Source organism: Pelodiscus sinensis, chromosome 9 (genome assembly GCF_049634645.1).
Source record: "Pelodiscus sinensis isolate JC-2024 chromosome 9, ASM4963464v1, whole genome shotgun sequence".
Taxonomy (NCBI): Eukaryota; Metazoa; Chordata; order Testudines; family Trionychidae; genus Pelodiscus; species Pelodiscus sinensis.
This window is the reverse complement of record NC_134719.1, coordinates 62901832-62910374: the sequence shown is the minus strand read 5'-3', so window position 1 is coordinate 62910374 and position 8543 is coordinate 62901832. Positions and strand designations below refer to the sequence as shown.

The 8543-nt window shown below is 47.0% G+C and overlaps 1 long non-coding RNA gene across 1 annotated transcript in view; it reads right to left on the bottom strand.

Moving 5' to 3' along the window:
- Positions 1-1168: 1168 nt before the first annotated feature.
- LOC106733085 (uncharacterized) overlaps positions 1169-8543 on the bottom strand; it is a 150336-nt gene continuing 142961 nt past the window's right edge. Inside the window, exons 6-7 of the long non-coding RNA XR_012906055.1 lie at positions 1703-1797; positions 1169-1377 (exon numbers count right to left, since the gene is read on the bottom strand). This is a non-coding gene — a long non-coding RNA (uncharacterized LOC106733085). The remainder of the gene's footprint in view (positions 1378-1702; positions 1798-8543) is intronic.

Genomic DNA, 8543 nt, shown 5'->3' with positions numbered 1-8543 from the left:
AGTGAGCACACAAACCAGGGCGTTTCTTTTACTGGTTCACGATCACCGGTGAAACTGACAGCGCAAAAACTCTCCAAGTGTACACATAGCTTAAGACTCCATAAATTCAACACATCATTTCGTTTGGTTTTAAAAAAAAAACCTCTCAAACAGACTGAGCCTGTTTCCTGTGGCATTCACAGAGAAGCTGTGATGGGCTGGGTGGTTTAATGGGTTGACTCCAGGTCACCTGGGATGACCACGGTAACTCACTTATTTCTGTGCCACGTGTAAGCGATGGAATCAGCCCAAATTCACAGCAGATCCAACTCTTCAAACCACCTCATCCCACCCTGTCTTCTCCCAATCCGCCCTCCCAATACGCAGGAAACACCGTGGGGAAGGGAGGGGCAGGCAATGCTGATGGAAGCGAGAAGGATGCCCTGGGGTGAGGAAGTGAGGGTGAAAGGACCGAGGGTGGTCTGGAAATCTCATGAACATGATGGGTGTGGCCTGCACATGACAGATGCCACTGGTCCCCAGCCCAAAGATACTCTAGAGGACAAATCTGCCTCTTTCGGAGACCTTGCTGAATGACGCTTTCCCATCAACATCTCAACAAAACACTCCTCCCCCAATTCCTAGTGCCCAGCATAGCTGTGGGGCAGCTAGTGCCTGGCTGTTTCTCCATCTGGCACTGGGCTTCTGAGCACCACCCTCTCACACGCCTGGCACGCACCTCCTCCCCTGAGTCACAAAGCTTCTGGTGGAGAGCTCTGATGTCTCCCAAAGAAGGAAGCACATGGAGGCCCCGTGTCTTTTCTCCCATGCTTTCACCGCACTGCTGTCCAGGTAGGTGAACGGCGATGGTCACTTTCCCATGATCCTACTCACTCCACATGCCAAATTCACTGGGAGCGTCCTTGCCCGTCAATAGAAGGCGCAACAGGATCCTTTGGGCCGGCAAGTGCTCTGGAAATGTGCCATATTATTAAACAATACAGGGAGGAATAAATGGGAAACCCTGGCGAGAGGGAAATCTCATTGATCGCACAGAATCAATGACGCCAACAACAACTCTGTTCAGTGCAGACGTTGACTTTGGAGAAGGGGGTGGGAGGTGAGATGGGAAATTACCAGGAGCTTTAAAAAAAACGGATTAGCATTGACTAATAATTTCCGGGCTGTGAGTAGATGTCATTAATGACCCTTTTTTATTCATGCAGAAGTTCCCAAAGAGGAGCGTAATGTTCCATTAGTAATAATTGAGGAAGTCTCTCTTCGGGATTATGTCAAAACCTAGCGATGATGCGCCTGCCAAAACATTTTGGTGACAAACGCATGAAGCGTTTGACAGAAGGTACCACAGCAGGTGAAGGCGGCTTTGCGAGGGGAATCCTAGGAGAAGAAAGGTAGAAGATGGTGGCGGAGTTAGAGACGCATGCTGATTTGCTGGCAGGAGGCCGCAGGGCTACATTTTATAGAACCCACCTTCGCACCCCCTGGGAACCTACAGTCCCTGCTCCATCTGATTGTTCTTGTTCAACTTCCTTCATTTGCAATACACCCATAATTGTGCTATCTAGAGGTCAACCCTGAAATCAACGTGCAACCCACCTACCATGGTTCATTATTCCATGCAGTGACACTGAGACCTCCTACAAAGAGAGTAATGAGGATGCCTTATAGCCTTAGCTGAGAGCCAGCTGGCTTTTTCACTCACGCTGTCGAGGCTCATGCATGAAGTTCCAGAGGCCGCAGGTTCGGTTCTGCTTGTCAGTGTTACGCAAACACCTATTGAGTAGTCCATGCTCTGCGCTGGAGAGAGTGGTAAAAAAGACACACTCAGCAACACAGACACTTTGCGAATTCGAGGCAATTTCACCAAATTGTTCCATTCCAAAACTTTTTTTTTCATTTCAAAAAAGTTTGCAACAGCCCGTTTAGACATTTTCAGAACAACCCATTTCAATTGTTCCGTCTGAAAGAGCGTTTTAACACATGGTTTCATTTTAAAGGAGCATTTAAAAAAAAAGGTAAAAATCAAACCAACAGGATTTGGACAAGAGACAAATATTTTGTTCAGCCTGAAACAATTTCTTCCACATTTTCTACTTGCTGAAAATGTTCAATATTGGCTCAGACCAAACCCAATTTTTTCCCCAAAAATATCAAAGTTGCCAATGGACTGGAAAATCCATTTCTCCCTGCCCCTGTACCACCTGTTAAGCACCATTAAAAGTTTGCATCAAATTTAACATCCTGCACAGAAAGGAGAGATTGCAGCTGACTGGTTCAGACACATACACATGTGCTAACCATGTGCATTTCATGTATATTTAAGTTTGATGTCAACCATAGTACATTGTTTAAAATATATAGACATAATTCCAACCTTCAAGGCATGTCTACACTAAGAAACTACTTCAAAATAATTAAAATCGATTTAATAACTCCCAAACAAAACAGAAATAGCGTGTCCTCGCTATGGGGAAACCTCGAAATTAGTCCGAGGCAGGCTCTGTTAATGTGTACAGGCTACCTTGACTTAGAGCTCCCGGAAGCACTGGGAGTAATTAGAAAAACTTAAAAAACAATGAATAGTCTAGTAGCACTTTAAAGACTCTAGCAAAACATGTTGATGGTATCAGGAGCGTTTGTGGGTACAATCCACTTCTTCAGATGACTGGAGCATTAAAAGTCAACATCCAAGAATAAATAATGGAGGGGGGAGGAGAAAGGGAGGAAAAAAAGCGAATGAGATTGTTCAAGCGACAAGGAGCTGATAAGAACAATTTGCACCTTGTGTAAGTGCCCATTGTTTAGTTGGTTAGGTCATTAGGATGTGGAAGGTAGTGTGCTAGCCAAGTAATGTCTTTATTCATACCGCTATGATAGAAATCAAACTTGTAAATGAAGTTAAGTTCCAACCCTTCCCTGCGTATTGGCTTGTGAAACTGGCCTGAAACAACATGGGCAGGTTAAAGTGTTCTCCAGTAGGTTTTTGTGTGTTGCCTTTTTGGATATCTGATTTGTGTCCATTCATTCTTTCCCATGGAGAGTAATTAGTCTGAATGACTCTGGGGTGTATTTATTTCAAAATAGTGGCACCGGCGCATCCACGTACCTATTTCAAAATCAGTGTTATTCCTCGAGGACAGCAGGAGTACAGATTTAAGCAGCCCATTATTTTGAAATGGCGGGTGTGGTCATGTGGAGGCTTCACTTATTAATTCGGCCTAAGGGGAGTTATTTTGAAATCAAGCCCTAGCATAGACCATAGTTATATTCCACATACCCCTCCTCCCATAAGAAACCTGCAACATGGACATTGTGTGGCACCAGCTGACTGAACACAAGGAGAATAAAGTCCTGTTTGATGCTTGACTTTGGACTATGCTGAAAAAAATTAAATAGAGGATTATGAAGGTGATGAAGAGTTTTCGGCTGGAATGATTTTTCAAAAGAAAATAGAGTTTCCTTTCCATCAGATATAGGGAGATATAGGGCAAGTGGTGCATAATGAGAACTGTGTGATTTTGGGAACGGGAGGTGTTAATCCAATTACAAAAAATTGTTTTGAATCAACGCCAAACCCAATTTTTCCTCAACATTTTTCTCAAACTTAAAAAGTCATTTTTCCCCCTTTAAAAGTAGCATAGAAGGACATTTTGAAATAACGTCATTCGGAATGGAACATCTTTTTCTAATTGAAGTTCTCTTTAAAAAAAAATACACACACACAGAGAATCTGGGGAAAGTGACATGAGTCCACAAAATATTTCAGTGCTGCCAAGAACTGCATTTCGCAACAACAAGAACAACAAGTGTTCTGGCCAAAAAAATTGGCTCAGCTCTGCCTATGGCCCTGTTCTCTGCTATGAGCCAAACTCGAGAAGGTTGGCATGAGAATGGGGCTAGCAAGTCAGCTTTCGGGTTAGATCCTGGGGAGACTGAGGCGGATTTGGGGGGCTCCCGACTGATAGAAGAGAGAAGCACAGGGAAACCTGCCCTGTTCTGAGAGTTTGAAATATGTCGCACAGTATCTGAAGTTGCTTTTTGTGTACACTAGTCCGGACACCATTTGAGGCCTGGTTCAGACTGGATTGTGGTGCAAGGCAGGTTCTAATTGGCTTGGTTGGGATGTTAGAAGCCCGACACTCTAGCCTAAGCCGGATCCTGAGGATTACACCTTTCTCGCGTGGGTTATCCCCATAGGGAGAGCACTAGAGTAGTCTGGGGGACGAGAAGCACAAGAGCAAACCTTCCCAGCCCGCGGGGGGAAGCACACCGCACTTGCACAGCAGTGAGTTTTCTAACATGTCCAAATGTTCCACAGCCTCTCCACCACCACCTGCTCCCTTGCTCTGGTGCAGCACCACACTAGAATGGTGCCGCACGCTGCAGACACAGCCAGTTGCAGGGTGTAGCCGATGCATCTGCATGGGTACGTCTACACTACAGAGTTGTGTCGGAAAAATGGCCGGTTTTCCAACAAAACTTGAGTTCCATCCACACTGCAATTGTGTTCTTTCGCAAGTAAATAGAAAGAACAGAGGGCTTTTCCCACAATTGGTAATCCTCATTCTACGAGGAAGAACGCCTTTTTGCGAAAGAGCTCTTTCACAAAAAGGCGTGTGTGGACGGGGAAAAGGGAGTTCTTTCGGAAGAAGAGGAAAGGGGAAAAAGCACAGGAGTCCTGGTGGCCACTCCATCCATAGCAATCATAACTGAAATGGGAGATAATGTCCATTCAGTCTGGACACTCTCTTTTGAAAAAGCAGATCGCTGTTTCGATGCACTTTTGCAGTGTGAACGCTCTCTTTCGGAAGTTTTTGGGAAGCACTGTAAAGCACTGCCAGGGTTCTGGAGGAAGCAATACTTGTATATACCCTATTCATGCCATGTAGGCTGTAGAGCACAGGTTGTGATTTATTATTCGACTGGTTACTACTTGAATCCGTGTGTTTTGTTAACGGGACTCAGCGGATTCCATTATCGGTGAGCTAGAAGCAAAACTGTTAACGTTAAAACATGGGAAGTTACCTCTTACTGACGAAAACAGAAAGGAGCAGAAACTCTGGCCATCGGGATGAGAGAGGTGCTAAAGGGGCCTCAAGGAAGAGGAGGCCATGGCGGAGAAGCTAAATGAATTCTTTGCATGAAATTTGCTGCTTCACTGCAGAGAATGTGGGGAGAGGTCCTTAGATTTGTCCCCTAAAAGAAACAGCTGAAGTGTGGGGACCTGTCCCTGATGGAGGTTTCAGTAGAGGAGTTTAGGAACACAGTGATCCCTGAAATAGTGATAAATCACCAGGACCAGCTGATATTTATCCAAGAGTTCTGAAGGAACCCAAATGTGAACTTGCAGAACTAACTGTGGCAGGCAACCTAGCACTGAAATCAGCCTCCGCACCAGCTAAGATCGGAGGAGGGCTAATCCGATTCAAACTTTTTTAAAAGGCTCCCAAGGTGATCCTGGCAATTACTGGCCAGTAAGTCTAACTTCGGTGCCAGGAGAATGGATACAAGAAGAGCCAACAAGACTTTTGTAAAGAGAACTCATGTGTCACCAGTCCATTGGAATTCTTCAAGCAGATCAACTGATAGGTGAGCAGGGGACACCCAGTGGATACAGTGTCTGCAAAGGGCTCTGAAGCCTAAATGTTCCATGGGAACGTGCCCATTTTGATGACGTTTGGCAAAAAAAAAAAAGAAATTCAAAATGATGTTGTCAACGCACCACATTTTGTTCCGACTTTAGCACCATTTTGTTTTGATATCATTTCTCAACCTGTCAAAACTTTAAATTGCATTGTGTTACCCCATATTTATATTGAAATATATTGCAATGTTTGGACATTATCAAATCGAAACCATTCCACAGTATGAAACATTGTCACGACCTTGGTTCAGTGCTCTCAGGTCACAATATTTCACGACTTCCAGTCTGGAAACGATTCTGTAATGCCCCGGCCAACACCTGCTTCTATTTCCCCTTTACCAGCCCTTGGAAAACTTACCGTTTCCAGTTGCTTTCTCTGCTCCAAATCCTTGAATGCACCTGTGGTAGGTTCAAGTCCCTGGGGATTCGTCTCTCCCGCATGCTGGTCATGCCACTGACCACCTACCTTCCTTCTGGGGTGCCCCCCCACCCTGTCCTGCTGGGCCAGAATCTCCGATCTCCCCCAGTTGAGACAAGGAGTTGGGGTAACAGCCCCCCACAGCAGACACTGAGATCAGCTCAGCTCAGCTCGGGGAGGGCTCAGCTAAATGGCCAATGAGCCATATAGATCATTGTGTTGAACACTGGGGCCATTATGTCTCCTGCTAATGGCCCTCATTAGCACATCTAGGTTTATAAACAGATCCACACTTCATAGCTCTAACTTCACATGCAAGAGTGATGCACACGCAGAAATAGAATGTACACGTTCAACTGACCGCAACTTAAAAATGGCTTGTTCCATGATGCATTTTGCCGAAAGAATCTTCGAATATGCATATTCATAAGCCAATTTTCATAACAGGGCGGGCGTGACAGCTCCCTTCACCCAGCCTGTGACAGAGCTGGTCCAAACCACAACTCAGAGAAAGACCCAGACCAAACAGCAAGTATTTCATCAGTCCAAACTCCATCCAGTCTCCTGTTCTGGGTTTCCCCAGCTCTTCCCCAGGCTTCCACCTCTGTTGATCTCTGCCATGCCTCTCGACCCTACCCCTTCCAACAACCTTTGATATCTGTCTGCCTGATGCCTTTCAGCGAGCACACACTGATCCTGGGCCGGCGTGATTGCAGGCTCTGCTGTACCGGATAAGCCACTCTGATACATTTTCCAAGAATTCTTTCCACCCCTCCACCCCCCGCTTCTGCTGCTTTCTGGAGTAAAATACCAGTTTCAAAGGGTTGAAATTCTACCCAGCCAAGACATTCCTTTTTCCTATCAGCTCTAGCGAATAATATGAAGACAGCCCATGACTGAGAGATACCCCGGGCTGCACATTTGGCACGTGCAAGCTCTTCAGATGGTCTGGGTAACATTTGGCTCAACAGCCAAATCTGGGGCACTTCTTTCCCCAGGTGGTACCTTCCCGGCTTTCCCCACTGATAGCGTGGTTTGCGCTTCCAGACATTCAGTCAATTCCCCGAGACCATTCTGCTCAGCATATGCCGCGTGCTTTGTTCTAGTGCTGCCTGGCTTTTCACACCAACCGAGAGCGGTTCACGGCAAATTCAATTTTTATCGGGCCATTTAGCAAGAAGCTGCTCCTCCACCCTTTTAGAAACAGATGTCAATAGGGAAAGTTGTAATGCCACACAACGGAGCCCAAAGCAATCCGGAGTGTAATATTAATGGCTCGATAGCTCCTCCCCAGGGACCTGGAGGAATCCATAACCTCAGGAAATGCACAAATCTATGAATAAAATGTATTTACATTTTGGACAACTGCAGAAGGAGGAGGGGAAGGGCTGCAGCTGCCTCAGCCCAGCCTGACTTTGCAAACAGGCAAAGTGGCAAAAGCACGTGGGGGAAACGTTTGATTAGAGGCCGGATTTATGCACCAGCTAAGTATGCTACAGTTCAGGGCCTCACACGAGGAGGGGCCACGAAATAAAAAACCCCTAGTTTTTAGTTCCATCCGTGTCTATGTGCCGGTCTAGCTACAAATCTAAACCTGGATTATTTCTATTTGCATTGTCCTGTATGTTAGAAGAATACACATTTTTTTGGCAATGCGATCGGGCCTCTTAAACTTGACACAGATTAGGGCCCCCGGGTGTCCTAATCCGTCCCTGCTCAGAGACACGTGCCGGAAGGAACAGGCGCACAGGCCGAACTGCAGCAGAAAAACATTGGCGAAAACTGCTCGGCAGTCGAAGGCTCGGGGGGTGCGCACCGGCTGGTAAATGGAGGGCTCCCATCCAAGTGACCACACGGAGAGTGGCGGAGGGGGGAGGAGAGAAGCCTCGGTGGAATGGGTGAGGGGTATCTGCACTGCGGCGGACATTCATCAAGAGTCACAGTCTCGCAGGCGTAAGGGAGCGGCAGGCCCGGAGTGCAGCCCTTGGATGCTTCATTGGAGGGAACGGGAGGGATGAGGTCGGCAGTCCTTGCCCTGCATGCATGGGGGAGAGGTTGCTCTGGTTTCAGTTGAAGAGCAGCTTTGTTTAAAATGACAAACCGATTTCAGCTTAACCCCAGCACAGCCGGTGTAAACTGACATATGCATGTGCCCGCAGCCACCTGCACCAGCATCGGCAAACCAGTGTGACATCACAGTCTCTGGCGTAGACAAACCCTGACGGTCATCCTCCCTACAGCTGCGCAGAGCTCCCTCTGCTGGCCACGAAATGCAGTTCTACGCCCAAACCCCAGTGCCTGAGCTGAGCTCAGGGCCCCTTGCCGAAAACACAGGAGCAGTGACAGTCGCCGGCCTTTTTCTCAACACTGCCCCCACCAAAGGGCAGGCAAAGACCCTACAGAGCTACAGGGCATGGCTTAGAATCATAGCATCCTAGGAGTGGCAGAGACCTCAGGAGTCACTGAGTCCAACCCCCTGCC